Genomic DNA, 8,322 nt, shown 5'->3' with positions numbered 1-8,322 from the left:
AAAAGAATTTTAAAGTTTAAATGAGTTAAACAGTCTCGCTGATAATGTGTCGATAGGTTTTTGCACATTTAGTAGATTTATTCGGGATATAAACCTAAAATTTCAAACTTGCGAAATTCGTGGGGAACACTACTTGGATATATAGGGTATTATTCTGTGGTCCCATATTCTGAGATACTAGGTCTTTATACTCAGTGATATCTGGGGTATTATTCCGGGATTTCTGCTGAATGGAAGTTCTGACCTAGTCCCCGAATAATACTTTCTGCAAATGCTTGAAACATAGCATCGCCCTCAGCAAGCTGATGAAACAACTAATGCGAAATTCGTGGTCCCATATTCTGAGATACTAGGTCTTTATACTCAGTGATATCTGGGGTATTATTCCGGGACTTCTGCTGAATGGAAGTTCATAATACTTTCTGCAAATACTTGAAACATAGCATCGCCCTCAGCAAGCTGATGAAACAATAAAATTGATAGTCGCTGCTGTTGTAACTAAAAGATCCTCTAAAGGGGACACACCGAAAAGTCGAAGCCGTCATCTCTCTGCGTATACGGAAGTATCGACCTGAGCTCTCACGACCCTCACATTTAACCCCTGACAGATATCATCTGTGGTATACTCACCTGTAAGACTGAATATTTGGGATTCTGGATACGGGAGTATATTCAAGAGGTGGGACACATGAATGAGCTAAGTTCATAAGACATTTAAATCGTATCCTTAGTAAATTGAATTTTGTGTGAGAATTTAAGATGGATCAGTATATCGACAATCGACGTGAATTGTTTAAGTCTGAGTATGAAATGAAGCTTAACAGTACTTGTAATTCGTCTAAAAAGCTGGTATGATTCCCAGACACGCTCGCCAAAAATAAGTTTGTAAATAGTTTACTTTGTTTACTTTCTGCAATTTAAGTTTCTGTATTTCATTTCTTAGTTTAGAACACTTTGCTAAAATCCAAAAAGATTTTATTTCTGCTTTATTTTTGACAAACCAAAGTGGAGAGTTAATCGTTGGATTCTCGAAGATTGAAGCAGATGCAGGAAAAGTTCTAAGCTGAAGAATGACGAGAGCTTACTTTAACAGAGTTTGAGTGATTTACAAGTTAAAACAAGTTCATTAGTTTGATGCTTGTTACATTTTTTCAGAAAATGTTTGAAAAAGTTAAACAAAATCAGTCTGTATCGTCAAAAGATCAACCAAGGTCATGAAATTGGACATGGTAGATTAATTGAGTAATCAGGGTCATTAACTTGGACCTGAATACTTGAGTGGACTTCTAGAACTGATAGATTGTGTTTTTGTGAAAAGATAAGTTTGTAATATTTGATGTTTGAGACATAGGTTTTGGACTTCATCATTCCCACGGCATCGAAGTGTTAAAGTTTGAACCAGATCAAATCCTCAGATTCTAGCATATTGAGATGGGGAGTCTGTGAAAGGGGGAGTCTGGATCAACAGTCAAAGGGAAGTCTGAAGATGGAGCTAGGAAATGATCATGAACCTGTGAAGATAGACTTTTTACGATAAAAAGACAGAGTTGGAGAAAAGACCAAGACTGAAGACTCGGAGCCAAAGACTTCGTCAACATCCAAGGGGGAGTCTGTTGGTGCATGAAATGTCTGTTGACTACGTTTGTATTGAGTCTTAGGTCTAGATAGGTTGTACGGAGTTGAAAAACAGGATTTGAGATGTTAGAAGTGATTTCGCTCATAATGACATATGTGTCATTAGAAGCGAAATCAGTTAGATAGGTGATTTCGCTCCTGTGCACATGATAAGGTTAATTTCGCTCCTAGGTAACTAGGGGTTTCGCTCATAGGGAGATCATGGGGTTTCGCTCATGTGGTTTGGAGCGAAACCTGATGCCTATAAATACCAGAATGTGATTTCGCTTATGTATCAGTTGGAGCGAAATCAGAGTCGAGGTGCTGCCGGATTTTTGTCAGAATTCATTGTAAAACGACTCAGAAAGTGTTTATAAAGAAGAAATTAAGAGGAACAGCTGTGTAACTTCATTTACATTGATTCCGCCTTTGTATCTGAAGATGAACTGCCTTTTACTGACTGTTTAGGGTCATAGACCGGTCCAACAGACCTTTTAGGATTCTAGAAAGGATCGGAAAAGTCGCCTACAAACTCGAACTATCGGAGGAACTCAGTAACTTCCACCCGACTTTCCATGTGTTGAACCTCCGAAAATGCCTAGCTGACCATGATCTGATTGTACCTCTCGACGATCTTCAGGTCAACGAAACGCTACACTTCGTGGAAAAGCCTGTCGAAATCATGGATCGCCAAACCAAGCAACTCAGGCGCTCACGCATCCCTATCGTGAAAGTCCGATGAGAAGGCAAACGAGGCGCGGAGTTCACTTGGGAACTCGAAAGCGACATGAAGGCCAAGTACCCGCATTTGTTCAAATAAAGATCTAAAGCGTCAAATTAGTAATTCACGGTGCTGTGCAGCTTCGAGCCTAATTTCGGGACGAAATTCCCTAAACAAGGGGAGGCTGTAACACCCCGTGTTTTCGAATGTCAAAGTTAAAGTCAAAGTCCAAGTCAACTTTGACTTTCTTTGACTATAATTAGTCTATTTTATATTTTATTTGTATTATGTGGAGTAAGTGTTGTAATCAAGAAAGAATCGAAGTATTCGAATATTTGATCGACGCGAACCGACTTACGACTCTGAATAGTTGGAAGTAAAAATGCGATAAAGTTAATCAATTAATAATCAAGCTAATCAAATCGTCAATCGAACTCGAATCTCGAGCTATGCGAATTTGGTGTTATATTACTTGTGTGTATGCCTTACGTGTTACCTGTGCATGCTTATTTTATGTTTTGTATGGTACTCAATCGAATCAATCGAAACTCGAATCTCAAATCGAATGCAATCGAAATCGAATTACGGCGAATGGTAACGTAAGGATAGGGTGAAATATAGATGATTGTATGTTAGATATAGTAGTTGGGACTGAAAGTAATTTGAATAGGAACTCTATCGTACTCGTATCGTCTTCAATCGAAATCGAAATATCAAAAATCGTCGCACCGAACACTCGAACCAGGCTATTGATCGATCAGGCTGTCAGCCGATCGAACAGCCCAGCCGATCGGACAGACTGTCCGATCGAGCAGGCTGTCCGATTGGGATGCCTGGCCGATCGGCCAGCCCTTTCCTCTTTTGGAGCCTATAAATAGGGCTGTCATTGTCATTCTTTCCACTTTTGGAAACCCTTTGACCGACCAGCTCGTGCTCCTCACCTTTTTCTCAGATTTCTTCCGATTCCGGTAAGTTTTCATCCTAAATCTTGTACTTTCTTGATCAAAACATGCTTCTACACCTTTCTGTCATTCAAATCTTGATTTCTAACCGTGAAATCACCAAGATCTAGGCATTCTAGGACGATGTCATCATGGTGTTCTTCAAGAATATCATGTTTTGGCCTTAATCCACCATGAATAGCTTGGATCTAACCGATTTCCACATAAACAAGCTAAGATCTATCAAAGATCTAAACATTTACATGATGTGAAGGATTGAAAGAAGGATTTTCAACTTTCTTTCAACTCTTTTACACTCAATGCCTTCAAACCGGTAGAAACGGAGCTTGAGCAAACTCACCAATCATTCTAGTGGATGAGTGGTTCAAGATTCGGATTCTATCCACGAGGTTCACCGACTCCGGGTTAAACGTTAAATCGTCGTTCCGAACCGTTCACTGGCCGGATTTGGGTGATTCCTGTCCGAGCAGGGGAAACAAGTAAGAACGAAGGTTCCATGGCTCAGCTCGTTGTCAGACTACCTCAACATAACAACAAATAATCAAAACAGCCAAGTGTTAGACGAACAAGCCGACCAGGTCAGGATGCTGGCCGAACGGTTAGGCTGTTCGAACGAACAGCCCAACCTATCGGACATGCCAGCCGATCGACCAGGCCAGCCGATCGGCTAGCATATGGCCCCACACTTTGACAATTTCATGAAGTATAGTATTGAGCGAGGTGATGTTCGATCGAACAGCCGTTTGTCAACATTACTCTTCGGATCATGAGATACTATGCTTCAACACTTGGTCGATTTGCAATTCGTTTGTTGTATAAGAATGCCACCCAATCGAACATGCTGTTCGATCGAGTATGCTGTTCGATTGAGTGACATCCTGCTGAGGACTACTACTGAAGTTCCTAACCGATCGGTTAAGCCGGCCGATCGAACGGACCGTTCGATCGATCGACCTGAAAGGTAAGAACACTTCACTCTTCTCAAATACTACAACGAAAACTTCAAAAGTTCAAACCATCATACACAAACACATCCTACTCAAAGGAAGAAACAATCCACTCGAACAGTCCAGCCGATCGAGCCTACCGGCTGATCGAATAGACTGTCCGAAAGTACTGTCAAGCCGAACGAACGACCCGTTCGATCGACCAGGCTGTTCGACCCCCTTGCACTTATTTCCATTCTGCGTGTTATTTATCGTTATGCTATCGAACTGTTCAGGCTAACCCTACTCTCAAGCGCTCCCTTCAATCCACCAATCAATCGCTGTGAGTATACTCGATCCGTTTTTGCTTTTAGCACTTTTGGGTGTTACATACGTTACTTATCAAAATCACTATCGAACACACTACTCAATTATTTGAACACTAACCAATATGCATGTATTACGTGACTAAATGAATGCTTGTTGATTGTGTTTACACGTGGAATGCTGTCTACCTGCCTTAACGACGTAGTACTATAGTTTGGACTCAACACCCGTTCACACGGGGGTTGTTAAGGACAATTACTTGCATGGATTACGGTGGTAATCATGTATTGCGAACCGTCTCGGACGGTCAACCCGCAGTCATTGGTATCGATAGGTCCATGTCGATAATTAACATGCTTCGTTTTCCTCTGTGTACGTGCTGGTTATGCGTAAACTATTCAAACTCTATATGCTATTACCAAACTTGTATACTCACCTTTACATTATATGTATTGACTTTATTTTAACGTATGTGACAGGTGTTTAAGATGTTTGCTACCTAGGAAAGCGAGGCTAGAATAAAGCTCTAGAGGCCCCCAACAAATAGTTGTCTGTCAGGAAAAAGCAACTAGAGCATAGTTGTCTGTAGATCTTGTCAGGCTGGGTCTTTAGAAGCATTTGAACAATATTTAATTGTCTTATTTAAATCTGAGTTGTCGGAACAGAATATTTGGCAAGTTGTTATCTGTAATAATTTGTTTGTTATTTGGGATACGGTATGGGACGTGTTGTTTAAACTGAATAGTGATGATAATTGTTATGGAAACTTCTGGACCATCTGTTTCGCTCAGTGCCATGCCCCGATGATTCCACCATCGGTTGGGGTGTGACAGCTCCCCCTGCACCCGCCGTCCATCGCTGCCTCCCCTGCAAACCATAACTCTACCTGATCATTTTGTATTCCTTTTTAGGTTTTGCTTGTTTGTATTGAGTTTGCGTATTACTAACGCTGTCAATTTGGGACTTATTGATGAAAGTAAATTTTGATTAGGATTATTAGGGTTTGCAGTTAAAAGCTTCTGAATCTGGTTAATACGATTAAAAAGGTTGTAAACTTTTTATATAAAGATTAATTAGTACTTTATAGTTCTTTGGATTGTAACTCTGTTTTACTTATGTGGTGATTTGTAATGGATTCATGTTATACAGTACGCATACCTGCAGTAGAGCTATCATGGGTTCACTTCAACAACCTGTATGGATTAAAGAATCCAGTTTCCTACCGTGTGGATTAAAGAGTCCAGTTTCCTACCACCATCATCACCGCGTCTCATCTCAGAAGAGAGAGAGAAAGGAGAGAAGAGAGAGAGAGAGGAAGTTTAGTTTAGAGAGGAATGTTCAGACTTTTTATTTTATAATTATTTTTTTAATTTTACACAATAGTCCTTCAAATATAAATTGTTTTCCACAATGGTCCTTGAGAGGTGAAATGACAAGAATGCCCTCATGTGCAAGGCACATGACCAAACTTAACTAAAAAATCTAACTGAGTTAGGCCTAAAGGACAAACCTTGCAAGATTTTGAAACATAAAGTACAAAACTTGTCAACTTTTGCGCTAAAGGACAGCGCCTGTAATTTGGTGTAAACATAAAGGACAAAACTTGTAATTTACTCTTAAAAATTATATGGGGCGAACAGTGTCCCCTCAAATATATAGATGAACAACAACATTTTCTCTCTCCCCCACTCACAACCACTTTTTATACTTTTTATATCATAAAAACTCCACTTACAACATTTGGTGAAATGGATATGAATGCTCTTATGTAACCTTTCCATTTTTTTTTTCACATAAGAGTTATAGGCTGTTTACATTTATTAACCAGTAGTAACTAGTTTTATTTTTAATATAATTATTCGACCCATATAGTTTTAAAAACTATTTTATATATAATTGGTTGGAATGTTATACTAATTAATTAATTGACTTGTATATGTGTGACATTTCTATTTTCTATATTAAAATAAAATATATAAAAACTTATATTATTAAACGGGTAGACTACGGGTAAGTTGACTGTTAGAAATATGAAGTAGCTAGACGGGCCTATGAACCGTTTAATAATTAAATTATAAAAATACATCTTCGGCCGAGTGTTGAGTGATCTCCCGTGAGGTATGTGAACTTGTGTATAAATGGACTTTTAAAGAGGCATGTTATGCCCAAATAAGTAATTTCTCTTATGTAATGTTCTAAATAAATCATAACGAATAGGACTGTAAATAACATAAAAATAGAACCTAATAAAAATCTTGGATTCCCGACACTCAAGACAAGCCCAAAACCTTCGCTTCTACCCATTCCATTTGGGAGTGTAAGCCACATTATAAAGAGTTTTGCTTGAGGACATGCAAAGATTCAAGTGTGGGAGTATTTGATGTGTGTAAAATGCAACATATAAATTACATTAAATAAGGTATAAAACTAACCCTTTTTAGTACTAATGTTGGAAAAAGAGTGTTTTTGTCTTCCTTTTGTATTTCCAGGGATTAATGAGCTTAAATGAACAAAAGAAGCAAAAATGCAGCCAAATCAAACAATAATACAAGAAAAGGAATAAATGTGGCATGCCCGACCCCTTGACAACATCTTCCCAAACAAAAACAAGAGAACAGAAGGCTGAACACGCCCCATGCTTAATGAACACGGGGGTGTGCCCAAGTGTCTGCAGAAAAGACAAAGTTGTAGAAGCTTGTATTTCCCAACACGGGGGCGTGCCCAGTGGACACGGAGCCATGGTCAACGCTAAGATTCGCAGAATCCAAGCAAATCTTTATAGTACAGGTACGCTTCTGCACACGGGGTCGTGCCCAGCAGACACGAGGACGTGGTCAACTAATGCAGAAAAACTGCATTTAATGAAGAAAGAGAAGAGGGATGGACACGGGGCCGTGCCCAATGGACACAGGGCCTTGTCCAGGCTTCTGTGCAGGCTATAAATAGAGGTGCTTCGTTCACTTCAAAGGCATCCCTTGGCAAACCACCTATCTCACACTTCACCCACCCACCACCACCATCACAACCCACATCCACCACCATCATCCATCATCCATCATCCAACATAGAGTGTGTGTAGTAGTCTCAGGATTCAAGATTGATAGTAAGAGTTCTTGACAATCAAAGGCCATGTTTGCCTAAGTCTCTTACATCAGTTGGTGAAGACAAGCATTTAGTGTAATACTTTTATTTTTAATCTTTTCGTACTTTTTATTTGGTTATGTATTAATGACTTTAATAACTAGTTTCTTATGTTGAAGGTGAAACTTCCTTATCATTTGTCCGTGGTGTCTTGGCGTTATTTTACTGTCTATATAAAATAAAAGATTTACACCATTCATATCTCCACGGTCTATATGGAGATATGTTGGCTACCTGGTCGGGGGTTAAGGGAATGGTTTGGTAAGCGTCTTGTCTTGTTCAGTGTATAGATTCTGCAAGGACCTGGGTCAAGCTTAGTAGGACCTCCTTCAATACCCAGTGGTAGTGGATGGCGGGGGTTCGAATTTCTTGATCCCCTCATATGTAAACTACTATTAAAACATTAACCCGGCTACATAGGATTGTATCCCTGCTGACTCAAACTACTAAGCCGAGGGTAGCGTCACCTTCAAAAGAGGGGCCTACCACATTACGCATTAATAACTTAATTAATTATCTTTCAATAATCCAACCCTTTAGGATTGTATCCTTGCTAACTCAAACTACTGGGTTGAGGGTAACGTCACCTTCAAAAGAGGGGCCTACTACTATAACTAAGATAATCTCTAAA

This window comes from Helianthus annuus, chromosome 9 (assembly GCF_002127325.2).
Source record: "Helianthus annuus cultivar XRQ/B chromosome 9, HanXRQr2.0-SUNRISE, whole genome shotgun sequence".
NCBI classification, from domain to species: Eukaryota; Viridiplantae; Streptophyta; class Magnoliopsida; order Asterales; family Asteraceae; genus Helianthus; species Helianthus annuus.
Note: the sequence above shows the minus strand (reverse complement) of the source record.